We start from the raw sequence: 27694 nt of genomic DNA, 5'->3' as shown, positions 1-27694 counted from the left end.
ATGAGGAAAAGAGAGTTGCTGCAGGACAAGAAGCTATTGGATTTCAGTATAGTCAAACAAAAGCCTCACTCAGTTCCATGGGGAGCTCTGAAGCCAGGATGGCCTTTCAGAGCTGCCCCTAGTGGAACTGAGGGCCTTGGGCCTCTATACTGTTTGCATGGACGAATCTTTGAATACAAGCTTCTTCCAGGATGTGGGCTTGACCTTGGGTGAGTCAGCCCCTTTTAGCTGAGGGCAAGCAAAGGAGATGAGACTCTACTGAGAGCTGTCATTTGCCATCACTCCTAGGAGCTCATCATTCCTATGAGTACAGATAAGACAGCCTCTAATTTCATTTGATTCAGCTCTTTAATTCTTACTAAGAAAGTTACCAGAAATCATATTCTGTCTCTTTTTGCTAAGGAAAATCTCTTGTGGCTGTCTTTTACGTTCCCCTTCCCCATCTCCTCCCTAGCACAGTCTCCTAAGTGGCACACTGCCTTCCCCTCTGAGCCACCAGAGGAGGCCAGAGTCCTCTTCAGAGTCTGTTTCTCTGACCCTGCCTGGGGCAGCTTCCTCCTTGTCCATTTGAGCAGAAAGATTCTTCCAGAACTTTAGTTTCACTGAACTAGTTTTTCTCATTTTCAGCCTTCCATGTGGACTCCTAAAGTCTCCCTTTTGCTTGCTAAGATCCTGAAGCCATTCTGGCTTTAAGCAGATATTTGCCAAACACCGTCTATGGTCTAGGGATTGTGCTAGACACTTAGGATATAACTGACAGAGATGCCCTTCTTTTAACTCAGTAACAACTAATTCAACTCAGAGCTCAATTAAATCCACAGACATTTACAGAGTTATTACTTGGTGGTCGAGGGGCGGTGGGGTGGTTCTCTTTGAGACTTTGAAATAGTATCAGTCAGAATGTTTTCAGCTGCAAGAAACAGATACTTGACTGTAAGTGGCTTTAAAAAAATAAGATGTCTTCTAGGATGACTAACCAGGCAAGTTTTCCTGGAACTGTTCCAGCTTTAGCACTGGAAATCCTGAGTCCCAGAAATTCCCCTGACCTAGGCAAACTGGGATGGTTGTTCAACCTAAGCCTGCTGGGCATTGCAGTTCCTTCTTAGTGGTAGGAGATGCAAGATGTAATTTGTCCTTCACTTTATTTTTTTATTTTTAAAATATTTAGCATTTATTTCTTAATTGACTAATACAATTACATGTATTTATGATGTATAAATATGATGTTTTGATTATACGTATACATTGTGAAATGGCTAAATCAAGCTAAATTATCATATGCATTACCTCAGAGATTTATCATTTTTTTGTGTTGAGAACACTTAAAATCTACTCTTTTAGCTATTTTCAAGCATACGATACATTGTTGTTAGCTATGGTTACGATATTATATAATAGATTGCCTGGACTTATTCCTCCTGTTTAACTGAGATTTTGAACCCTTTGACTAGTATCTCTCCAGCACCCCCACCCCAGCCCCCCGTAACCAAGTTTCTACTCTCTGCCTCTATGAGCTCAACTTTTTTAGATTCCACATGTAAGTGAGATCTTGTAGTATTTGTCTTATCCTCCACTTTAAAGATGTTCTCGCATGCCTCAGACCACTGGATCCTTAAAATCCTTCTGGATGAGTTAAGGCCTTAAATTTCCTCAGGGTTTATCTTCCATCGTCTGGAATGCAGGTACCTTAATAAGGCTTCCAGTAGACTTGCTGCTTCTTGCTCATTCAGTCAAATTGATATATCATTAATATAATGCACAAATATGATGCTCTGGACAATGTATATATGTATATATGATGGGACTTAGAGCATTCCTACAGCTTTCTCCAAAAATTCTGAAAAAGCAAAAACAAAACAAACAAACAAAACCCCCCAAAAACCAAGCAACAACAAAAACAAGAATAAGCTATCTTTTAAAATCTCCAAATCCTGATTTTATATACTTAGTGTAGGAGCAGATCTTAGGTGTCCTCGAAGCGGTTTTTAAAATACCCCTTTGAAATATCAGCATGGGCTTAATTTCAAAAAATGGTGTCTATTATCTTGATGCTGTAGCCAAAGCTGAGACTGCAAGAAACTTATTTTACTTCCCATTACACATAAACATCAATTTCCTGCTTAAAAGTGTTCAATTGTTTTTTTTAAAAAGGAGAGTAAATTTGTATTCTATCATTATCGAAAATAGGATCTCATAATTTGTGTTCAAGTTTAGAAAATTTTAAAAGTAACATTCTGTTCATCTCAGTCCATTGTGTAAATTTTAAACCTGACAAAGGGGGCTTCTGTACCTCTCAAAAGAATGAAAGATGGTGTAGTCCGCTGCAACCAGGTGGGGGCGATGCTTTGGCCACAACCTTGTGATTTAAATAAAAAGATGGTACCATTAGACATGGTTTATCTGAAGCCGAGCTTAAAGTCTCCTTGCTTTTTTTAAAAAAAAAATTTTTTTTTGAAATAAAATCCAAACTCTTTACCATGGATTTCAACAGACTGGCCCCTTTCCCAATTACCCAACCTCATTTCACGTCACTCCCTTCATCACTCACTCCATTTTGGCCACAGAGGCATTTCACTTCCCCAAATACACACATTTTCTTTTTACCTTGGGCCTTTGCCTCTCCTGATTCTCTGAGTGGAAGGCTTTTCCTTTCGCTGCCACATGGCTGTCTCATTCTCAGCCTTTAGGTCTCAACTTAACAGCTTTTAATAAATATCACTTCTTCAGAGAGTCCTTCTCTACCAACTTCATCTAATGTAAGCCAACTACTACCTGTCTTGGCATTCTGTTACAGCACCTTGTAACAGGTTCCCGTGGCTTAGCATAATTTGTAATTTTTTCTTATCTGACCCTTGCTAAACTGTAAATGCCATGGGGGTGGCCTGTTTCCGTGTTTTGCCCTATGCTATACCTAGAATCTTGCATATTATCCTTTATATTAGTTTGTTAGGGCTACCTTAACAAAGCGTCACAGACTGGGTGGCTTAAGCAACAAAAATTTCTTTCCTCACAATTCTAGAGGCCAGAAGTCTGAGATCAGGATGTCAGCAGGGTTGTTTTCTTCTGAGGCCTCTCTCCTTGGCTGTCTTCTCTCTATGTCTTCACGTGGCCTTCCTTTGTGTAATCTTCTCTTCTTATAAGGATCCAAGTTATATTAAGTTAGTTCCACCCTAGTGACCACATTTTATTTTATTTTTTATTTTACTTTAAGTTCTGGGATACATGTGCAGAACGTGCAGGTTTGTTACATAGGTATACATGTGGCATGGTGGTTTGCTGCATCTATCAACTCGTCAGGTTTTAAGCCCCACATGCATTAGATATTTCTCCTAATGCTCTCCCTCCCCCAGCCCCCCACCCCCTGACAGGCCCCAGTGTGTGATGTTCTCCTCCCTGTGTCCATGTGTTCTCATTGTTCAACTCCCACTTATGAATGAGAACATGTGGTGTTTGGTTTTCTGTTCCTGTGTTAGTTTGCTAAGAATGATGGCTTGCAGCTTCATCTATGTCTCTGCGAAGGACATGAACTCATTCTTTTTTATGGCTGCATAGTATTCCATGGTGTATATGTGACACATTTTCTTTATCCAGTCTACCATTGATGGGCATTTGGGTTGGTTCCAAGTCTTTGCTATTGTAAACAGTCCTGCAATAAACATATGTGTGCATGTGTCTTTATAGTAGAATGATTTAGTGACCACATTTTAACTTAATTAATTTTTAAAGATTATCTCCAAATACAATACAGTCGCATTCTGAGGCACTGGGGTCAGGACTTCAATGTATGAATTAGGGGTGAGGGCTCAATTCACCTCATAAAACCCTGGCACATAATAGGCACTTCATACACATCCACTGAATGGATAAATGCTTTCAAAATTATCATTGAGTTCAAAGATTGTAAAACAGAAAAGGAAAGGAAGCTTGAAGCTTGTCCAAGGTGCCCACTCTAGAGATGTGTACTGTAAGCGGTTTGGATTGAGCAGTGCTGTCTGGGATTTTTGTAACTTTTGCAGGTGATTCGAATGTATAGTCAGTCTTAAGCATCACTAATCCATTTCAGTCACCCTAATTTTGAAGAAAGAAAGGCCAAGGAATTTTAGAGACGTGACCAAGATAATACAATTAAACAGTTAAGATAATACAATTAAAGAGTTACAGATTTAGTATGTCAGCTTAAACATCTGGCTTCCTGTGCTATTTTCAATGCATTATATTTAAAGGTAGCCACATTTTCATAATGAATGCTAAAATTACCCACAATGTAGACTTTAAATTGTGAAGGAAAATGAAGTCAGCACTCCAGGAGCGTGCCACTGTTCTTTCATTTGCCTAGGTCAATGTTTTGCAAAGCAGGTACACTTGTTCAGCAAAGCAGCAAGTGTTAGCAAACCTCCTCCCATTGTAGTAAATCTTTATTATACATAGAATACAGTTATAGTCTACAGGATAGTGTGTCAATCACTTTCTCCTAGGAAAGGCAGAGTGGGGACAAAGCCTAGCCATTGCTTTGGAGTGTGGCAACAGCCTAGAAGCCTTCAAAGGTGGTGCTTACCTGCATACAATCCCAAATGCCTACACTCCTTATTTCTATAAATTTCCATCATTCCATCACTGATAAAAGAAAGGAAAAAGAACATCAGAAGTTGAAGGCATGATGGCAACACCCAGATAGATGCCACCAGGTCTATCTCCTGCTTAGAGGAGGACATTTATGCATTTCTGTGAATTGGGGGTCTCCAGAGTCCTATACATCTTTGTTTAGTCTCCCATTGCGAGGCTCCTGTGATGTCTAATGAAGTGAGCATAGGAATTGCTCTAAGCTAGAATGCTACAGTTAGTCATTTGCTGACTTTGGTACTTGCTCACTATGTGGGTGGGGCTAGGCCTGCAGTGGAGGTGGGTGAGAGAGCTTCTACGTCAGTGTCAGCAGAGGTGAATGAGGATAGACCACTCAATGGCTGCCTTCTAACTATCATGTTAGGGAAAGCCTTCCCCTACCATTTGTTTCTGGTTGGCCGTATGTTGATATTAGAGTCAAGATATTACTGCAATCTCATTTTCTCCTCTGAGCAACGTTGCTGTGTTGATTATGTAGGGAGGCTGATGGTAGATATCTCGTCCTATTTTTTGTTTGTGTCTTGTTCTTAACCACACCATGTAGTTGACCGAATGTCTTGATTCCTTCTGATTCTGAGGTACTTGTGCAAGCCCCAATTTAGGAAATACTAATTGTTTTCTGATACAAATCAGCAGTCAGTATTGGTTGGGATGGAAACCAGGGACTTTGAGACTTTTGCTTTGATCAGATTAGACCACTGGGATTAACTGTGTCTGCAGAGGGGAAACAGAGAGATAACCAGGAACTGGGTCTCCTAATCTTTGGTCAGCTACTTTTGTCTATCATGTCAGTTTGAAGGGAATCTACAAGGTAGAACTCTCTTCATGTAACTGCCCACACTTTAGTAGTAGTGCAAGGAGATTTGTAAAATAGATAACATGTTCACTCACATTTCTAGGTTTATTTGAGGAAAGGGCTTAATATATCATCATTTTGGTCTGTCCAAGTACACTGATGCATAATCAATATCTGTAAGTTTTAAGAGAAAAACTATATTGAGTAAATACTTTTAAATTATCTTAACATTTTTGAATATCTTTCTTTCCAATAACATACTTTTGATCTCAAAAATGTTTTCATCGTTTCTGATGAATAATCCATTAGCTGGAAAAACTTGAGTTATAACAGATGGCATGAAATAGAAATGTTACCTCTGCAATTTAAAATCCATTTTCTTTCATTTGAGACATTTATTTTTGAGATATCTGCCTTGCAATCTCAGACCATGTAAATGTGTTTGTGACTTGGGAAAGGAATGTGCCACTGACTAGCATAATTGAATTGTAGAGTACATTTCTTTCTTCCTTTTTGTCTGTATTAAGGCCTCATCTAGTCTGTGAGCCAGCACCACCCATTCATGTTGCAGAGATCTATCGGATGCTAGAGGGGCCTGCAATGGTCCCTGGTCCATTAAAAACAGCTTAGGGCCAGATAAACCCTGACCTCCCCAGCAAAATCTGATCACCTATTTCGTATTACTCCCTGATTCCCAGGTTCCTAAACTTTGATCTTTATCTCGAAGTTAGAACCTTTTTAACTGCTTTTCATAGCATTTGGTAATCTCTCATTCAAATTCCTCAGAATTGATTTTGGCATTGCACTGAAACTCCAGCTCTTACCTCAGAGGCTAAAGGAGTCCGTTTCTTCCCTGGTATTGTGTATCTTCATGTGCCCCTGGTATGGGTCTTGCTGTGTTTCATGTCACATTAGTCACTACCCTATTTTTTTAATAAAAATTTTATTTTTTTATTTGTGCAAATGTATGATAAATTTTTTACATGTATATGATGTGCAGTGATCAAGTCAGGGTATCTAGGGTGTTTGCCACCTGAGTACAACACATTTTTTAAAAGTATAGTCATCCTATCTGCTATGAAATATCAAACTTATCCCTTCTTTTTTTTTTTAACTTCCACTTTTAGTTTAGATTCGGGAGCACATGTACAGGTTTGTTACATGGGTATATTGCATGATGCTGAGGTTTGGGGTATGATTAAATCTGTCAGCCAGGTAGTGAGCATAGTACCCAATAGGTAGGATTTCAACACTTGGCTCCCTTCCTCATCTTCCCTCTGTAGTCCCCAGTGTCTCTTATTCCCAGCTTTATGTCCATGTGTACCCATTGTTTAGCTCCCACCTATAAGTGAGTATATGTAGTGTTTGGTTTTCTGTTTCTGTGTTAAGTCACTTAGGATAAAGGCCTCCAGCTGCATCCATATTTCTGCAAAAGACATGATTTTATTCTTTTTATGGGTGCATTGTATTCCATGTATCAAGTGTTCTTTATCCAATCCACCATTCATGGACACCTAGGTTGATTCCATGTCTTGGCTACTGTTAATAGTGCTGTGATGAACATATGAGTGCATGTGTCTTTTTGGTAGAATGATCTATTTTTCTTTGGGTATATACCCAGTAATGGGATTGCTGGGATGATTGGTAGCTCTATTTTTAGTTCTTTGATAAATCTCCAAACTGCTTTCCACAGTGACTGAACTTATTTACATTCCCACCAACCATGTATAAGCATCCGCTTTCCTCTGCAGCCTCACCAACATCTGTTAATTTTTTAGTGATAGCCATTCTGATTGGTGTGAGATGGTATCTCATTGTGGTTTTGATTTGCATTTCTCTGATGATTAGTGATGTTGAACATTTTTTGATATATTCGTTGGCCACCTGTATGTCCTCTTTTGAGAAGTGTCTATTCATGCCCTTTGTCCACTTTTCAATGGCATTATTTGTTTTTTGCTTGTTGATTTTTTTAAGATCATTAGAGATTTTGGATATATGCAAATGTACCATCATGAGGTCTGTAAAGTATTCTAAGATTCTTTGGGTCTAACTAAAGGGTCTTTGCTTCTAACACTGAGGTTTTGCAGCCATAAAAAAGAACAGAATCATGTCCTTTGCAGCAACATGGAAGCAGCTGGAAGCCGTTACCCTAAGCAAATCAGTGCAGGAACAGAAAACTAAATACTGCATGTTGTCGTAAGTGAGAGATAAACATTGGGTACTCATGGACATAAAGATGGCAATAGACACTGGAGACTGCTAGAGTGGGGAGGTAGGAAGGAGGCCAAGAGTTGAAAAACTACCTATTGGGTACTATGCTTACTATCTGGGTGATGGGTTTAATTGTATCCTAAACCTCTGCATCATATAATATACCCATGTAACAAATGTGTACATGTACCTCCTGAATCTAAAATAGAAGTTGAAATTATAGAAAAAAAACATTGAGTTTTGAGCCACCAAATGTACTTTACCCCTGCCATATGAAAGCAGTGGAAAGTCTCTGGAAGTGAAGAAGGTGGGGAAAGAGAGAACTTCATGCTGAAAAGATCAGACATGTCACCAAGGAGCCAGGGATTTTGATCTGCGAATGACAGCCAGTCCATTTGACTGGAAATTAAGGTGAATTGTGGGAGATGAAGCCAGCAAGGTAGGTGGGAACCAGATCATGGAGAATTTTTGTTCCACAGTAAAATATCTCAATTTTAGTGAAGGGAATGGGAAATCATTGTAGGTTTTTAAGTGAGGGAGGACATCATTAGAATTGTTCATTACTTTGGCAGCATTATACAGACAGATTGGAGAGAAGACAGACTGGAGGCACTAGGACCAATTAGATGGCTGTGGCAGTACTCTAGCCCAGAGGGATATCAGTGAGAATGTCAGAGTAAGGACTTTCAAAAATCCTCTTCTTTATAAAAACAATTAGAACACTGGCATACTTGTCAGGATCAGCTTCCCCAGAACTCTGTAAATTAACTAAAAGTTTGCAGCAATCCAGAGAGTGGTTTTTACAAGAAAACTAGATAAATATTTATAAAATCATGGACTTTGTGGCATTTTAATTTGCCCTATTCTGATCCTGTTCTCTCTAGCTCTGTGGTAGTATTGAAAAATAACAGCTCATGATGCCAGTGAAAACCAGCAGCTGGACAGTCTCTGGAGGGAGCAAAGTGTGTTTGGAGCTCCTTTCAAAGCTCCATTGACAGAGAATTGTCATTATTTGACCTGTCTGGTGGTTTCATGGAAGGCCCCACTCACAATGTTTGTTTTTATTTAACCTGAGTCAGAGCTTGCCTGCTTTCTCCAGGAGGATTTGTCAAAAACAATCAATGGCAATTGTTTAATATCCTAGCAACCTGAGGTGATAGATAACAGTTTGACCAAACAATAGCCCAATCAAAAAGCTTAAAAGGAAAATCTGGGAAATGAAATGACCAAAAGCCATTTTAAAAAGGTCCTGCACATTCCTGGGAATCTAGAAGGCCATGCTCATGTGTAAGGCTGTGCACATGCCCAGGAGAGACTTGAGAAGGACTTGTGCTCTCACCTCTAACTGACCTTAAGGCTGTGCACAGGCAGGAGGTAATTGCTAAAGCAGAGTTGTAAACTGACTGACAGAGTGTTGAAGGCCTCTCTGAAGATGCATACAGAGTTTCTTGGTAAAGACTTATTGATTCCATACATTAAAGAAAATATCTGTCTACTTTGTTGCTGATCACCACGCTTACCAAGCAGATACTTCAGCAGCTACACGTGACAATGAATGCGGTATTTATAGAATTACTTCAGAAAAGTCACTGAATAAACAAACAGCAGCAACAGCAGCAACAACAACAAATCCTGGAGAGAGAAAAATATCTGATTTCCAGAGTTCCCATGCTATATTATTTAAAATGTCCAATTTTCAACAAAAAATTATATAACATTGAAATAAATAAGAAAGTATGGCTCACACACAAGAGAAAAAGCAATCAATAGAAATTGTCCCTGAGGAAGCTCAGACATTAGACTTACTATACAAAGACTCTATATCAGCTATTTTAAATATGTTCAAATAACTGAAGGAAATTATGTCTAAAGAATCAAAGAAAAATATGAGAAGGAGCTCTCACCAAATAGAGAATATCAGTAAAGTGACATAAAGTAGTTTAATTACAAACCAAATAGAAATTGTGGGGAGGAAGCTTGATGGTGGGGAATTGCCTCAGTGCCCAAAATAATTCAGAGATTAGAGTCAGGATGATGGATAACCTAGCAGACTTTGTAACAGATGGGAAAAGTGATGAAGGGCATGATGGGCTCAGACTTCATGGTTTCCAAGCAATTCATGGGCCTGGGCTGTTTTTTTTTGGAGGTGTGTGCCTCATGCCACATGCATGCAGCATTCTGTTGCTTCTTTTTCACTCCTGTCAAGGGTGATGTGAGAGTAGAGAAGGTGACCTTTTCTGGATTATTTGAGCTTGGGGGCTCTGTCTTGACTCCCAGAGCATGTGGATTAATGTTGCATTTAAAAATATCTGGAGAATGCTTCAGAATTGAAATTTTCCACAAAAACATTAATTTTTATTGTAGTATCTTTAGGGTTTCTATTTGAACCTATCTTATAAAGATAGAACTGTTATTTATATATTAAATACATTTGCACTATATACACACACACAAAATGTACATACATAATTTATGTATGCATATATTATCTAAATTGTCAGTAATTGGATAGTTCTTTTTTTATTTTATTTTATTATTATTATACTTTAAGTTTTAGGGTACATGTGCACAATGTGCAGGTTTGTTACATATGCATACATGTGCCATGCTGGTGTGCTGCATCCATTAACTTGTCATTCAGCATTAGGTATATCTCCTAATGCTATCCCTCCCCCCTCCCCCCACCCCACAAAAGTCCCCAGAGTCTGATGTTCCCCTTCCTGTGTCCATATGTTCTCATTGTTCAATTCCCACCTATGAGTGAGAACATGCTGTGTTTGGTTTTTTGTCCTTGTGATAGTTTACTGAGAATGATGATTTCCAATTTCATCCATGTCCCTACAAAGGACATGAACTCATCCTTTTTTATGGCTGCATAGTATTCCATGGTGTATATGTCCCACATTTTCTTAATCCAGTCTATCATTGTTGGACATTTGGGTTGGTTCCAAGTCTTTGCTATTGGGAATAGTGCTGCAATAAACATACGTGTGCATGTGTCTTTACAACAGCATGATTTATAGTCCTTTGGGTATATACCCAGTAATGGGATGGCTGGGTCAAATGGTATTTCTAGTTCTAGATCCCTGAGGAATCGCCACGCTGACTTCCACAATGGTTGAACTAGTTTACAGTCCCACCAACAGTGTAAAAGTGTTCCTATTTCTCCACATCCTCTCCAGCACCTGTTGTTTCCTGACTTTTTAATGATTGCCATTCTAACTGGTGTGAGATGGTATCTCATTGTGGTTTTGATTTGCATTTCTCTGATGGCCAGTGATGGTGAACATTTTTTCATGTGTTTTTTGGCTGCATAAATGTCTTCTTTTGAGAAATGTCTGTTCGTGTCCTTTGCCCACTTTTTGATGGGGTTGTTTGTTTTTTTCTTGTAAATTTGTTTGAGTTCATTGTAGATTCTGGATATTAGCCCTTTGTCAGATGAGTAGTTTGCGAAAATTTTCTCCCATTTTGTAGGTTGCCTGTTTACTCTGGTGGTAGTTTCTTTTGCTGTGCGGAAGCTCTTTAGTTTAATGAGATCCCATTTGTCAATTTTGGCTTTTGTTGCCATTGCTTTTGGTGTTTTAGACATGAAGTCCTTGCCCATGCCTATGTCCTGAATGGTAATGCCTAGGTTTTCTTCAGGGGTTTTTATGGTTTTAGGTCTAACATGTAAGTCTTTAATCCATCTTGAATTAATTTTTGTATAAGGTGTAAGGAAGGGATCCAGTTTCAGCTTTCTACATATGGCTAGCCTGTTTTCCCAGCACCATTTATTAAATAGGGAATCCTTTCCTCATTGATTGTTTTTGTCAGGTTTGTCAAAGATCAGATAGTTGTAGATATGCAGCGTTATTTCCAAGGGCTCTGCTCTGTTCCATTGATCTATATCTCTGTTTTGGTACCAGTACCATGCTGTTTTGGTTACTGTAGCCTTGTAGTATAGTTTGAAGTCAGGTAGCGTGATGCCTCCAGCTTTGTTCTTTTGGCTTAGGATTGAGTTGGCGATGTGGGCTCTTTTTTGGTTCCATATGAACTTTAAAGTAGTTTTTTCCAATTCTGTGAAGAAAGTCATTGGTAGCTTGATGGGGATGACACTGAATCTATAAATGACCTTGGGCAGTATGGCCATTTTTGCAGTATTGATTCTTAGTACCCATGAGCATGGAATGTTCTTCCATTTGTTTGTATCCTCTTTTATTTCCTTGAGCAGTGGTTTGTAGTTCTCCTTGAAGAGGTCCTTCACATCCCTTGTAAGTTGGATTCCTAGGTATTTTATTCTCTTTGAAGCAATAGTGAATGGGAGTTCACTCATGATTTGGCTCTCTGTTTGTCTGTTATTGGTGTATAAGAATGCTTGTGATTTTTGTACATTGATTTTGTGTCCTGAGACTTTGCTGAAGTTGCTTATCAGCTTAAGGAGATTTTGGGCTGAGACAATGGGGTTTTCTTGATATACAATCATGTCGTCTGCAAACAGGGACAATTTGACTTCCTCTTTTCCTAATTGCATACCCTTTATTTCCTTCTCCTGCCTAATTGCCCTGGCCAGAACTTCCAACACTATGTTGAATAGGAGTGGTGAGAGAGGGCATCCCTGTCTTGTGCCAGTTTCCAAAGGGAATGCTACCAGTTTTTGCCTATTCAGTAAGATATTGGCTGTGGGTTTGTCATAAATAGCCCTTATTATTTTGAGATACGTCCCATCAATATCTATTTTATTGAGAGCTTTTAGCAGGAAGATTGTTGAATTTTGTCAAAGGCCTTTTCTGCATCTATTGAGATAATCATGTGGTTTTTGTCTTTGGTTCTGTTTATATGTTGGATTACATTTATTGATTTGCTTATATTGAACCAGCCTTGCATCCCAGAGATGAAGCCCACTTGATCATGGTGGATAAGCTTTTTGATGTGCTGCTGGATTCGGTTTGCCAGTATTTTGTTGAGGATTTTTGCATCAATGTTCATCAAGGATATTGGTCTAAAATTCTCTCTTTTGGTTGTGTCTCTGCCTGGCTTTGGTATCAGGATGATGCTGGCCTCATAAAATGAGTTAGGGAGGATTCCCTCTTTTTCTATTGATTGGAATACTTTCGGAAGGAATGGTACCAGTTCCTCCTTGTACCTCTGGTAGAATTTGGCTGTGAATCCATCTGGTCCTGGACTCTTTTTGGTTGGTAAGCTATTGATTATTGCCAGAATTCAGAGCCTGTTATTGGTCTATTCAGAGATTCACCTTCTCCTGGTTTAGTCTTGGGAGGCTGTATGTGTTGAAGAATTTATCCATTTCTTCTAGACTTTCTAGTTTATTTGCGTAGAGGTGTTTGCAGTATTCTCTGATGGTAGTTTGTATTTCTGTGGGATTGGTGGAGATATCCCCTTTATCATTTTTTATTGTGTCTATTTGATTCTTCTCTCTTTTTTTCTTTATTAGTCTTGCTAGCGGTCTAACAATTTTGTTGATCCTTTCAAAAAACCAGCTCCTGGATTCATTAATTTTTTGAACGGTTTTTTGTGTCTCTATTTCCTTCACTTCTGCTCTGATTTTAGTTATTTCTTGCCTTCTGCTAGCTTTTGAATGTGTTTGCTCTTGCTTTTCTAGTTCTGTTAATTGTGATGTTAGGTTGTCAATTTTGGATCTTTCCTCCTTTCTCTTGTGGGCATTTAGTGCTATAAATTTCCCTCTACACACTGCTTTGAATGTGTCCCAGAGATTCTGGTGTGTTGTGTCTTTGTTCTCGTTGGTTTCAAAGAACATCTTTATTTCTGCCTTCATTTTGTTATGTACCCAGTAGTCATTCAGGAGCAGATTGTTCATTTTCCATGTAGTTGAGTGGTTTTGAGTGAGTTTCTTAATCCTGAGTTCTAGTTTGATTGCACTGTGGTCTGAGAGACAGTTTGTTATAATTTCTGTTTTACATTTGCTGAGGACAGCTTTACTTCCAAGTATGTGGTCAATTTTGGAATAGGTGTGGTGTGCTGCTGAAAAAAATGTATATTCTGTTGATTTGGGGTGGACAGTTCTGTAGATGTCTATTAGGTCTGCTTGGTGCAGAGCTGAGTTCAATTCCTGGGTATCCTTGTTACCTTTCTGTCTTGTTGATCTGTCTAATGTTGACAGTGGGGTGTTAAAGTCTCCCATTATTATTGAGTGGGAGTCTAAGTCTCTTTGTAGGTCACTAAGGACTTGCTTTATGAATCTTGGTGCTCCTGTATTGGGTGCATATATATTTAGGATAGTTAGCTCTTCTTGTTGAATTGATCCCTTTACCATTATGTAATGGCCTTCTTTGTCTCTTTTGATCTTCGTTGGTTTAAAGTCTGTTTTATCAGAGACTAGGATTGCAACCCCTGCCTTTTTTTGTTTTCCATTTGCTTGGTAGATCTTCCTCCATCCTTTTATTTTGAGCCTATGTGTGTCTCTGCATGTGAGATGGGATTCCTGAATACAGCACACTGATGAGTCCTGACTCTTTATCCAATTTGCCAGTCTGTGTCTTTTAATTGGAGAATTAGTCCATTTACATTTAAAGTTAATATTGTTATGTATGAATTTGATCATGTCATTATGATGTTAGCTGGTTATTTTGCTCATTAGTTGATGCAATTTCTTCCTAGCCTCGATAGTCTTTACAATTTCCATGATTTTGCAGTGGCTGGTACCAGTTCCTTTCCATGTTTAGTGCTTCCTTCAGGAGCTCTTTTAGGGCAGGCCTGGTGGTGACAAAATCTCTCAGCATTTGCTTGTCTGTAAAGGATTTTATTTCTCCTTCACTTATGAAGCTTAGTTTGGCTGGATATGAAATTTTGGTTTGAAAATTCTTTCCTTTAATAATATTGAATATTGGCCCCCACTCTCTTCTGGCATGTAGAGTTTCTGCCGAGAGATCCGCTGTTAGTCTGATGGGCTTCCCTTTGTGGGTAACCCGACCCTTCTCTCTGGCTGCCCTTAACATTTTTTCCTTCATTTCAACTTTGGCGAATCTGACAATTATGTGTCTTGGAGTTGCTCTTCTCGAGGAGTATCTTTGTGGCGTTGTCTGTATTTCCTGAATCTGAATGTTGGCCTGCCTTGCTAGATTGGGGAAGTTCTCCTGGATAATATCCTGCAGAGTGTTTTCCAACTTGGTTCCATTCTCCCTGTCACTTTCAGGTACACCAATCAGACGTAGATTTGGTTTTTTCACATAGTCCCATATTTCTTGGAGGCTTTGTTTATTTCTTTTTATTCTTTTTTCTCTAAACTTCCCTTCTCACTTCATTTCATTCATTTCATCTTCCATCACTGATACCCTTTCTTCCAGCTGATCGCATCAGCTCCTGAGGCTTCTGCATTCTTCACGTAGTTCTCAAGCCTTGGCTTTCAGCTCCATCAGCTCGTTTAAGCACTTCTCTGTATTGGTTATTCTAGTTATACATTTGTCTAAATTTTTTTCAAAGTTTTTAACTTCTTTGCCTTTGGTTTGAATTTCCTCTGGTAGCTCGGAGTAGTTTGATCGTCTGAAGCCTTCTTCTCTCAACTTGTCAAAGTCATTTTCTGTCCAGCTTTGTTCCGTTGCTGGTGAGGAACTGCATTCCTTTGGAAGAGGAGAGGCGCTCTGCTTTTTAGAGTTTCCAGTTTTTCTGCTCTGTTTTTTCCCCATCTTTGTGGTTTTATCTACTTTTGGTCTTTGATGATGGTGATGTACAGATGGGTTTTCGGTGTGGATGTCCTTTCTGTTTGTTAGTTTTCCTTCTAACAGACAGGACCCTGAGCTGCAGGTCTGTTGGAGTTTGCTGGAGGTCCGCTCCAGACCGTGTTTGCCTGGGTATCAGCAGCGGTGGGTGCAGAACAAGGGATTTTCGCAAACTGCGGATGCGGCTGTCTGATCGTTCCTCTGGAAGTTTTGTCTCAGAGGAGTACCCGGCCGTGTGAGGTGTCAGTCTGCCCGTACTTGGGGGTGCCTCCCAGTTAGGCTGCTCAGGGGTCAGGGGTCAGGGACCCACTTGAGGAGGCAATCTGCCCGTTCTCAGATCTCCAGCTGCGTGCTGGGAGAACCACTGCTCTCTTCAAAGCTGTCAGACAGGGACATTTAAGTCTGCAGAGGTTACTGCTGTCTTTTTGTTTGTCTGTGCCCTGCCCCCAGAGGTGGAGCCTACAGAGGCAGGCAGGCCTCCTTCAGCTGTGGTGGGCTCCACCCTTCGAGCTTCCTGGCTGCTTTGTTTACCTAAGCAAGCCTGGGCAATGGCAGGCGCCCCTCCCCCAGCCTCGCTGCTGCCTTGCAGTTTGATCTCAGACTGCTGTGCTAGCAATCAGTGAGACTCCGTGGGCGTAGGACCCTCCAAGCCAGGTGAGGGATATAATCTTCTGGTGCGCCGTTTTTTAAGCCCGTCAGAAAAGCACAGTATTCAGGTGGGAGTGAACCGATTTTCCAGGTGTCGTCTGTCACCCCTTTCTTTGACTAGGAAAGGGAACTCCCTGACCCCTTGTGCTTCCTGAGTGAGGCAATGCCTCACCCTGCTTCAGCTCGTGCATGGTGCGCTGCACCCACTGTCCTGCGCCCAGTGTCTGGCACTCCCTAGTGAGATGAACTTGGTACCTCAGATGGAAATGCAGAAATCACCCGTCTTCTTTGTCGCTTACGCTGGGAGCTGTAGACCAGACCTGTTCCTATTCGGCCATCTTGGCTCTCACACCTGGATAGTTCTTAACCACTTGCTTTTGAACAGTAATCTGGGTCTTCTTTCTTAATAAGGTGGTAGACACTCACACTAACACATAGGAAATCTTATGTCCCTGTGTGCAAGAAATTCAGGCTACTGTGCCTTCACAGAAGGTGCTGTATGGGGCTAAGAAATGAGTGGGCAAGCAATTTCTCCATCTGTAGAATAAGGAGTCTGGATTAGCTGTCATCCCTTTCAGCTCTAGGTTTCTGTGCTTCAACCCAGGTAAAAAGGAACCTTTGGATTTGGCCATTTGTTGTAGTTACTGTTTTCCTTTTGTTCTTATCCTTCGGGGTTGAAATGCTTTTCCCAGAGCTCAAATGGTCTATTTTGCCTCTGATAATTTCCAAACTGTGAAATCTGTTTCCAGTGTAGTTTGCCATAGCCATGGAAGAGCCTTGGTTTTTAATGCAGACTTTTATGTCTTCCCTTCCCTTTGGATCTCTAACATTATGAAACTGGCTCATAATTTGCTGGGCATTTGTTTTGGGATTTGCATAAAGTTGATCAACTGAAATAGGGCTAACAAAATGATTACAAAGTTAGCCTGATGAAAAGAGGTATTTATATGGGATGTGTGATGTTGTATTGGGAAGCAAGTCTATTCAGTAAGATGTGAAGAAAGCTGGGAAGGGGAACTGGTGAGCAGGATGATCTAAAAGGCTAATGTTGACTGTGCATTGGGTGCCAGGCACTGGGCTAGGTATATTATATATGTTAGAGCTAATCTTCATAAAATCCTGTGAGATGGATTCTTGTTTTTATTTTTCAGTTAAGAAATTTGAGCTCAATAAACTTACATAGTTTTGAACAACTTAGTAGTTATTCAAAAGTGAACAGCTATTAAGGAAGAGAACTAGGATTTAAATACTTGTCTCTCTTATTCCAGTGTCTATCATTGTTCCAGTATTCCAAAATGATTCTTAAAAATAAGAGCATAGAATGTCAGGGCTCAAAGTGCCCTTAGAGATTATTCAACCTTTCATTTTGTACACATGCATAACTGAAATCCATCTGGATGACCTGATTTGTCCAAGATTATGAAAGGTGATAGGACCCTTGAGTGTTGTGTGTAGGAGTCAGAAGTACCACAGAAAGTTGTTTTTTTTTTTAAAAAAAAGAAAGTTTTATCATTTTCTGTTGAACCTATGGTTTATTCTTCACAGGTTTTTGTCTTTGCTAATGACAGTCTTTTCACACCAAATTCTCAAAACAAGTGTGACCTACACTTTCTCCCAGCCATCCCGAACTTTTCTTTCATTCCACCGCAGAACTCTTAGCATCCTGCATATTAACCTGAAGCCTAACTGTATTAAATCTGTTTAGAATTTCAGCCTGCACAGTCTTGTTAAAATCTTCCATTTGTTTGAGAACCACCAATGATGAAGATGATGAGACCCTTGTTCTCACAGCTCAGATTATGGTAAATGAGCTCATGTCAACCTTCTCCATTTACTTCAGGGTGTTACAAATTTTGACACAGCATTTCTTTTAGACTTCAACTTTGTAAATTGTTGACTCATACTCTCTTCTTGTGTGGAAGTTTCTACATTTCATCATCACCCAAATTATTGACAATTACATATTATTCTCATGGCAGAATTATCAACTTTATCTTCGGAATTCTGTTTTGAGATTTAAAATTTTGTTTACAACTCAGTTTTCTACTTGCATTCCTCTTTTATTCAAAGAAAAAAATAAAAGTAATGAATTAACAGTGTTGTGAAAGGTGTACTCATGGCATAAAATCTTCTGGGGGGTGGTTATAGAGTTTTACGTAAGCACACTTGTGTTTAAAGCTTGAATTACACTTTATAGCTCAAGACCAAATATGTGCTCTTCACATCTCAGTAATGGATGTTTGGTAGTTTTGATATAGTTTGGTGGGTTTTTAGGTTAGGGAGAGATAAACTTTTTTTTCCTGATTCAGGTGATTAAAGTCCTGCCTATAAAAATATCATTTATTTTGGCTAGGGTATTTTGTTTGCTGACAACAGGTCTTTGGAAGGCAAAAAGAACCAGCTCACTGAAAGGGGGCTCTTAAGATATTTCTGATCTGGATTACTTGGAATCAGGGGTCTCAGAAGCCACAGTCCTCAAAAAAACAAAACAAAACAAAACAAACCCAGAGAGAGAGAGAGAGAGAGGCTGTCGGTGGTCAGTGAAATAGCCCAGCAACTCTGAGTGTCTTGTGACTTCTCACCCTCTTGGTGCAAATTGATCAGAGCTGTGAGGATGGGCTGCCCCTGTCCAGAGCGTCAAGAACAAAGTTATCTGTCCATGTGAGGAGTAAATGTAAAATGGAGCCCTGAATCCCAACAAATGATTCATCTGTCTGCACAACTCAATGAGCTTGCCTTCATGTCTTCCTCCCAAGCTTACACCAGAACTTCTGGGACTGGATCCTAGGGAAAACATGGTTCCCATCTGTCATCCTAACTCTAGGTAAACGTAGACATAGGCAGCACTAATGTCTACAATGCGAAAACTGATTTTAGTAAATCCTCACTTAAAGTGCTATTTGTAGTCTTGCTTTGATTAATAACTGCTACCTAAGGACAGTATATCTTAGCGAGAGTTAACACTCTGTCAAATTCTTCAGTTGGCTAGATACTGACAGTAAGTAGAGAGAAAACAGCGTCCCTTCTGACAAATGAAATTCAAGTCCTATTTCTTACTGGAAAGCAAGAATGATTGGAGATAATCCAACACTTCAAATGATTATCACTGATAACTGGAGGTAAAAATGACCGTGCTTCAAAATGTGTTCCCAGAGTTCTACTTTAAGCTTCAGTTTAGATTTTAGTCCTGCCATATTACATTATGATCATGAACTAATGAGTTATTTTATTTTAAAGAACTCTTGAATGTTCCAAGTTTCTCTAGTGATGCTGAGTTTTGTTACTCCAGGATATGTCCATGAAGCAAGGCAAAGTTACCTCTATTATTTCATTTGCTTCCATCCAGGAGCTACTGCTAGTGATCACATGAGAACAAAGACCCTTGATATGTAATAACTGTCAAATGCCAAGATTCTGGCTGCCATTGCCAGTGCCTTGCTGGAGTCTTTGAACTTAGCTTCTGGGTCAAAGCATCTAGAAAGCAGTTTGATTAATATATGCATTAAAAGATGCATGCCCATGTTGCAAAATAAACTGGAAAAATAAATAGCAGCTTCTTTGGCTGGCTTTGGTGGTGTATTGCTTTGGATAGAATTCCAAATGGAAATTCAGATGGCTCTTAAAACAAGGTAGTAAGCGTTTAGATCCCTGAGCTGAGGCTGCAGATAAAACTGAGGCAGAGTACAGAAGAGAGGGATAGTGGTCTGCAGTTGGGCTGTCCAGCTCATTTCCAGTCTCCCAGCTGGTGGTGTCAGGTGGTTCTCTAGCTCACTCTATGGAGCTCAGTGTTCTTCACTCATCATCAGGGCCTCCCTGAAAAAATGGGACTTGCATAACTGTCTGCCCTATTTCTTTTCTTAAAAATGCTTTAGAAACTGTAAAGTTTTCTGCAAATATAAGGTATTGTTCTGCCATCTGCACAGGGTTTAATAGCATCCTCCCAAACTCACATTCACTTGGAACCTCAGAATGTGACCTTATTCGGAAATAGGGTCTTTGTGTATTTAATTAGTTAAGATGAAGTCATACTAGATAGGGTGGGTCCTAATTCCAGTGTCTGATGTTCTCATAAGAGGAGAGGACTCTCATACACAGAGGTGCACAGGAAAGAAGGTCATGTGATGATGAGATTGGAGATGGAACAGCACAGCTACAAGCTAAAGAACACCAAGGACTGCTGGTAACTACCAGAAGCTAGGAAAGGCATGGAGCAGAGGCATTCCCAGTAGATGACAGTAACAAGCCTCAGTTGTGACAACCAAAAAAGGCTTCTCTCAGAGTCTCCAGAGAAAAACAATCCTGCTGACACCTTGATTTCAGACTTCTGGCCTCCAGAACTGTGAAAGAATACGTTCCTGCTCCTTTAAGCCACTCGATTGGTGATAATTTGTTACAGCAGTGCCAGGAAATTTTCTTACCTCCTTTGGATGATAGCTACTTTGTGTCCCACACTGTGCTAAAACAGGTATGAAGAATGCAAAAGTTGATCAAGATGTATCCAAGGATGGGCAGGAGGTTTTTATGTCTGCTTTTTTTTTTTTTTTTTTTCCTAATCATGGACATTTTTGACCAGCTCATCTTATTCGGTTAGAATAGGCAAATGGATTTCTAGAAGAAAAACTGGATTGTTATGAATTAAGGTGATGGATGGATTATATATGTCAAGAGTCTACTTTAGTTGCAAGTAACCCCCCAAAATCAAATTCAAGTGAAATTTAACAGATATTATTAGGTCTCTTTCTCCACATCTGAGCTTTCTTTCTCTTTTTCTGGTGACTTCAACTTCTCTTGTTGCAGATGGCTTCTCCATGGAAGCTTCCTTCCAGGGAGCCACAAGGAGCACAGATGCAGGCAAGTCCAGTTTATTTTGTCCTCACTGGCACATCTTACATCAGCGGTTCCTAACTAGGGTTAATTTTGCACCCCACCCCCATGGAAATTTGTCAATGTCTAGAAATATTTTTGGTTGTCACAACTGGGGCTTGTTACTGGCATCTATTGGGAATGCTACTGAACATCCTAGAATGTACAAGACAGCTCCCATAACAGACAATTATCCAGAACAAAATGTCAAGAGTGCCGATATTGAGAAACTCTGTCTTAGAACATCTCTCCTGAAAGTGCTGGTGGAGATGTTTCAAGAGGACTTCAATCTCCCAAGTTTTGGTCATGTGCCCAACCTTTAGCCAATCAAAGTGGCCAGAATAACAACCACTGGCCATATCATTGACCAGGTGTGGGGCCAAATGACCAACCCCTCAAGATTCCATAGATGATGGGTGGTCTCCAAAGGGAAGAACACTTGGGAGAAAATGTGTGCTCACTACAAATTGGTTTAAGGACAGGTGGAGGAGCTCAGACTCTTTTGACTAAATATTACTTATTACTTAAAGGAAATGAGGCAATCTTGATCATGGCTCACCTCCAAAGCAGCACTCTGAGGGCTTTATTACGTCTTCAGTAAATGTTTATTGGAGGTCTTGTCTGTGCCAGGTTCTGGGGCCAGGAATGTGAACTTCACTGTCAGAGCTGCTACACTATGGTAACCCTTGCAGGTTACAGAGCAGCGCGGTGGGGTGGGGGGAGGGTGGGATATGGGGATATAAGCAAACACCCACACAAAACTGCTAAGAAAGAGAAGAGCCCATGAGAGAGAGTAATAAGAATGACCTATTTTGGGTAAATGGGAAACATCATAAGGCATAAGTAAGAGCAAAGGTGATAACTGTGGGTTTGTGCAGAAATGTCAGCTAGTGGCTACTGGTTGGGACCAAGGCTGTCTGTCCCTAGCCGAGACAGATCCATTTTAAATAGTCATTGGTTTTGAAAAGCAGAGAGTTTGTTTATTTTTGTCTCTCTAATCTGATTCTGAGAAGACCATGAAAGAAAACAGAGAAACCAAAATACCTAAATTGTTCTAATTTAATAGAGGCTTGAAGGAAGACAGACTATTAAAAGTGCCCTGAGGAAGCCTCGCCTGAGAACTGCAGCATGGGTCTGCGATAAGGTTTCAGAGCCCTGTCCCTGCACACACAGCCATCTCTTCATAGGGGCACTAATGGGAGAGAGTGGATTTAACTGTGTGATGCTGTTGGCCTTGGCCAGAGAATGCCAGTGTTAGTTAGGAACAGGTCAGAGAGGGAACGTGACTTAAAAAAAAAATTGCAAGTTTCCCATTTAAAGTACACAATTCAATGGTTTTTAGTATATTCACAGATATGTGCAACAATTGTCACAATCAATTTTTAGATAATTTGTAACACCTGCTATTGGCAGTCGCTCTTGTTTTACCCCAACTCCCCAGCATTAGGTGACACCAATCTGCTTTCTTTCTCTAGGATTTGCCTGTTCTGGACATATCATACAGATGGAGTCACATAATATGTTGCCTTTTGTGTCACATATTATGTATCTTACCAGTCACATAGTATCTGACTTCTTTCCCTTAGCATGTATTTTCAAGATCCATCCACACTGTAGTATATATCAGTATGTCATTCCTTTTTATGGCTGAATAATATTCCATTATAGAGATGTGTCACATTTTACTCATCCATTCATCAGTCAGGGACATTTGGGTTGTTTCCAGCAATGATTTTTATTAGTTTTATGTGCCAGGTGAGCAAGGAAAGCAATGAGGCCAAACCTGTCCCATGGTTGAGCTACCTGTAAGTCACTCTGGCCATATGGTAGGAAGGCGAGAGACGTCTTTCACTTGATGGTGGCTCAGGGCTCGTTTGTGAATTTCAATTGTCAGAAATGCCCCCTGCCCTTCTTCCATGGACATCTGGATTTGGTTATGCTGACTACTCAGCACCTTTTGCAATATCGTTAGTTCCTGTGTTATCCTTTCCTCTGACACTGTAGATTTATCATTGTCAGTGGTTTTGGCTCCACCAGCCTCAAACAGTACCTCTTCAAGTGCTAGATAAGCTCTGCAGCAGTGCAGAGATTTGCAGCATAATTGTGTATAATAAACTCTTATGTAGTTGTCTTATTTTGCATTGAAAAACCTTTGATATTCAACAATGTCATTCAGTGTTAATGATTCCTATATGTATCATTCCTTACGATTTGAAAAATCACTTTGACATATTAACCCATTTAATTTTCATTTCTGTGCTGAGAGGTAAGAAGTTGAACATTATTGTCCTCACTTGGCAGAAAAGTTGAGACTTAGAAGCCTCGAGGAAGCCACAGCATTGGCTCCAGAATCCAGGTTTCCTGACAGATCCTCCATTCCTCTTTCCTAAGGGACCACACTGATTTCCACGGTGCCATGCAAACCACAGCAAAATGTGGCCAGATTGGTCTGCAAAAGAAAACACCTGTGCATGTGTGTCAGGGTCCTGAATCCTTTTGCTATCCCAGTGGAGGGACACTGAAGCCTTGTTCTTATTTGGAGACAGTACTGGCGTCTTTGTTCCTGCCTGCTTTTCCTCTAGTACCACAGATATATTTAAAATGCCACTTAGTCTAAACCAGGGAGTTGAATGGGTTTTCACAGTCTCTGTGACTAGCTAATTGTAGCTGCTGGGCACACGCTCTTATTTCTGTTGACATACTGTAGGAGTGCCAGGACTGGAAATTGTTGTCTGTGGGAGAGAGAGACACCAGCAAGAGGGGAGACAAGTGGGCTCAAGGTAGTAGAGGGAGGGTTTTGTTCTTGGTAATGTTTTCTTTGTTTAACTATTGTAAAGTGGTAAAATTGTTTCTGATTTTCCATTAAACTGCTGTTGGAAAACCAGGAGAGCATGCATAGCATCAATACACATTTCTCTTTAATTCTTATTTTGACCTTTCATTTTAACTCCTTTTTCCTGTAAGCTACTGTTAAATATGCAAACCAATTAACCTATCTTTCATCTCTTTCATTTATCCTCCCAACTTCCAAAATAATACATGGTAAAATTGTACCTATTTGCCCATCCTCCTCACAAAAGACATAAAAATCACAAAAATTATACAATCACCACTCAGCAACTGAAACACCAAGATGTCAGGATGATCCATCCACAGACACAATAATAGCCGGTGTTTGATATAAGTTTGTCCTGCCCAGTAAACTCCATGTCAATAGGATTATGCCCTATTGTTAGTTTCTGCATCCTCAGGCAGGGCCCACCCAGCATGGGGACTTCACAGAGCAGACACTCCATAAATACTTGTGGGATGAGTGAATCAGTGCACACAGTAGGCTCAACAAACATTTGATTGATTCCATCCACTTCTCTCCAGTTTAAAATAGTTTTGTCACCAGGCGCAGTGGTTCAAGCCTGTAATCCCAGCACTTTGGGTGGCTGAAGCAGGTGGATTGCATGAGTTCGAGGCCAGCCTGGGTAACCTGGCGAAACCTCATCTCTACAAAAAATAAAGAAATTAGTTTCCATGGTCCTCACACCCTGGTCAGCCAGTTGCTCCTCGTAGTCTTCCCAAAGGAGATCATTATTCCCTACGATGGCCTTCAGCTCCTCATGACTATCCCACTCGCTGCTGTAGATTTCCTGCAGGGTTTCTGATACTCTTTTTAAACTTTCATGCATCACTTCAGCTGCACTAAGGAAGTTCTTGAGGTCCTTGTATAGCTTGTGGTCTTCTGCCTGTTGTTGGTAGAAGTTGTTGGCGCTTTGTTCAAATTGTTCACCTTTGGTTTACTACTTCACCCAGTTCAGTGAGATTGAGGAGAGAATTGCCAAGTGGGGTTGAAAACTCATGGATTATGATGGTGCCCAACATCATCTGGATGCAGTACAGAATGCCAAGAAGAAAGATGAGGCCAAGACTGCCAAGGCAGAGGAAGAGTTCAACAAAGCCCAGACTATGTTTGAAGATCTGAACCAAAAACTACTAGAGGAGATGCCTATTCTTTATAATAGTCATGTTGGCTGCTATGTGACCATCTTCCAAAACATTTCCAATTTGAGGGATGTCTTCTACAGGGAAATGAGCAACCTGAACTGCAATCTCTAGGAGGTGATGAGCAAACTGCAGAAGCAACATTCCAATAAAGTCTTTGTGGTGAAGGGACTATCAAGCAGCAGCAGGCTGTCTTTAGTCATTTATCCCCCAGTTCAAACATCTGTAGCCTCCAGTCCTCTTACCTCACCTACTAGTCCCTCTACACTTTCCTTGAAGAGTGAGAGTGAATCTGTCGCAACAACTGAAGATCTGGCACCTGATGCAGCCCAGGGGAAGATAATTCTGAGATCAAGGAGCACTTAGAAGATGAGGAAATAGAGAAGGAAGGATCTGAAGCAAGCTCCTCTGAGGAAGAAGAGCCTCTACCAGCCTGCAATGGCCCTGCCCAGACCCAGCCCTCTCCTACCATTGGGAGTGGCAAGTCCCAGGAGGAAGTTCTCCCTAGCTCCCCAGCTCCATCACCACGCAGAACCCTGAGCCCTTCAGGGCAGCCTTCATCATCTGCCACAGAAGTAGTCCTCCAAACCTGCACAGAAAGTGAAGGATCTGAACAACCAAAGAAGAGAACCTATATCCAGAGGACCTCAGCACCCCCTAGTAGGCCTCCTCCACCCAGAGCCACTCCAAGGCCCAGGCTCTCCTCAGGAAACATACCCTCCAGTCCTCCAGCCTCTGAAGAGGGTTCACCCACTGGCCTAAGGGTCTCCTTGGGGACTGAGACTCCAAGTCCTAGGACCTCCCTAGAGTTCTCCCCTAATCCAGAACTACCAGAGAAGCCAGTAAGAACTGAGGTCAAAGAAAATGAAAACATCCACAATCAGAACCCCGAAGAACTTTGCACTTTTCCCACCTTAATGACATCTCAGATTGCTTCAGAGCCTGGAGAGGCAAAGAAGATGGAAGACAAGAAAGAGGATAATAAGCTTGTCTTAGCTGACTCCTCGGAGGGCCAAGACCAGCTTTAAGTCTCCACAGTACCAGACAAGAGCAACCTCACAGCACCTGAACCTCAAGAATAGGTATCTACAAGTGAAAATGCACAACTCTGAAGAGAAACTGCCAAGACTCCTCTCACCCCACACCTCCCCAAAGAAGCTCTTCAACCAGAGGGTATAGGTCAGAGGGATATAAGAGCCAGCAACCATCCCTGGGTTCTCAGTAGGAATGCTGGTGCTCTCTAAAGACCTGGCATTAATGGAGGCGGAGGAGAAGCCTTATGGGAGAGATGGAGGGAGGCAGGCTGAGGAGAAGAGAACATTAGACTCAAGGAATACTTAATTCAGGTTTTAGAATTATTAGAATAAGACTTTATACATTAACTAAAGTGGAACTATAATCACTATAAAAAGCAAAAGCATCTATAGACAGACACTTGTCTATACAGAAACATAAGCACACATACTCAGAGATAGTGAACAAATCTGTCTCTGACTTATGACCCATTTTGCAAGACTTAAAGCCAGAAGAACACATTTTCAGATTGCTAAATAAAGTCTGATTCTGACAAAAAAAAAAATACAAAAATTAGGTGGGTGTGGTGGCAGGCACCTGTAGTTCCAGCTACTTGGGAGGCTGAGGCAGGAGGATCACTTGAGCCTGGGAGGTCAAGGCTGCAGTGAGGTGGAGCATTGTACTCTAGCCTGTGTGACAGAGTAAGAGCCTGTCTCAAAAAACAAAAATAAAATAGTTTTTTCTCCTTATTGAAATAGAAAACCCCCACAACTCTTGACTGTAAAAAATGTCAAAAAATATGCAACTATTGGAGCAAGTATAACTAGTATGTAGGATAGGATCAGACATGACCCCATTCTTGCTCTGACCTCATACCATTTCTCTAAACATTACTTGGTATGAGGGTGGGGGGCCCTTACATGAAAACTCTGGAAAGCCCTATTATGTTTCTTCTTATTCTTAGGTAACAGCTCATGAAGTAGAGGAGAGGAAACAAACCAAAACAGGTGATTGTTTTCAAGTCTTCCACAGAAAATTTCTGCAGAATTATTTCAGGATAAATCCAAAGTAAGGTACTTTTGCTTAAAAGATTTTGGTCTATATCCTAAAATTACATTGCCCAAGAAGATGATCAAGCCAGGTGAGTTGGAATAAACCTAGACTAGGCTAAACTCTTTGTTTTCCCAAATGGCAGGAGAGTGCATTTGATTTAGAATATGGTGGAAGCCATGAAGGCAAGAATCCAAGAATGGCCCTCATTCATGGCATAATCAATCCATACTAGGTTTCCCATGAGGTAAACCATGCCACAGGAATAGGCCAGTGAGGGATAAGGAGTCAGAGGCTTGGACCCAGCCTAGGAATCTAGTCCAAATGATAGTGCTTTCCAAATGATAGTGTTCTAACCAGCAGGGCTTTCCAAGTGATAGTATCCTAGCCAGCAGGGTGAAAGTGGGTTTGGCCAGTATGGAGGTCCCCAGGATCTGATCCAGCGAGTAGGATATAAATTAGGAGTCTCCAGATATGGACCACACTTGAAATCAGGAAGATAACTGTATCATGCTTCTGAATATGCCATTGCATCTAGGGGAAAGTTCCAGCTCACAAAGCATGGTATAAATAAGAGCAAGCTGAGCCTCAGGGTCCCAGGCAGGTGAGCTCATAGAGGGTTTAAGTCCAGGTGCTGGAAAGCGGGGAAATAATTAGAAAGCCTTGAAAGGGTTAGGGATTAGGTAGACGTAGACAGTTTTGGAGTGGAGGGGGACTATATTTCATAAAGTACGTAGAGGTCCAAGTTCACCACATGTATATTGTGTGTAAGATGACAAGACTAATTCCAGACCACATCTTGGGATAGGGATGCTCCTACTGAACA

General features: G+C 40.7%; 1 pseudogene; it reads left to right on the top strand.

The window, feature by feature from the left end:
* On the top strand, positions 1 to 25916 carry LOC100975158 (bridging integrator 2-like; annotated as a pseudogene).
* Positions 25917 to 27694: the final 1778 nt, after the last annotated feature.

Source organism: Pan paniscus, chromosome 4 (assembly GCF_029289425.2).
Source record: "Pan paniscus chromosome 4, NHGRI_mPanPan1-v2.0_pri, whole genome shotgun sequence".
NCBI classification, from domain to species: Eukaryota; Metazoa; Chordata; class Mammalia; order Primates; family Hominidae; genus Pan; species Pan paniscus.
Note: the sequence above shows the minus strand (reverse complement) of the source record. Positions and strands in the feature narration are given on the sequence as shown.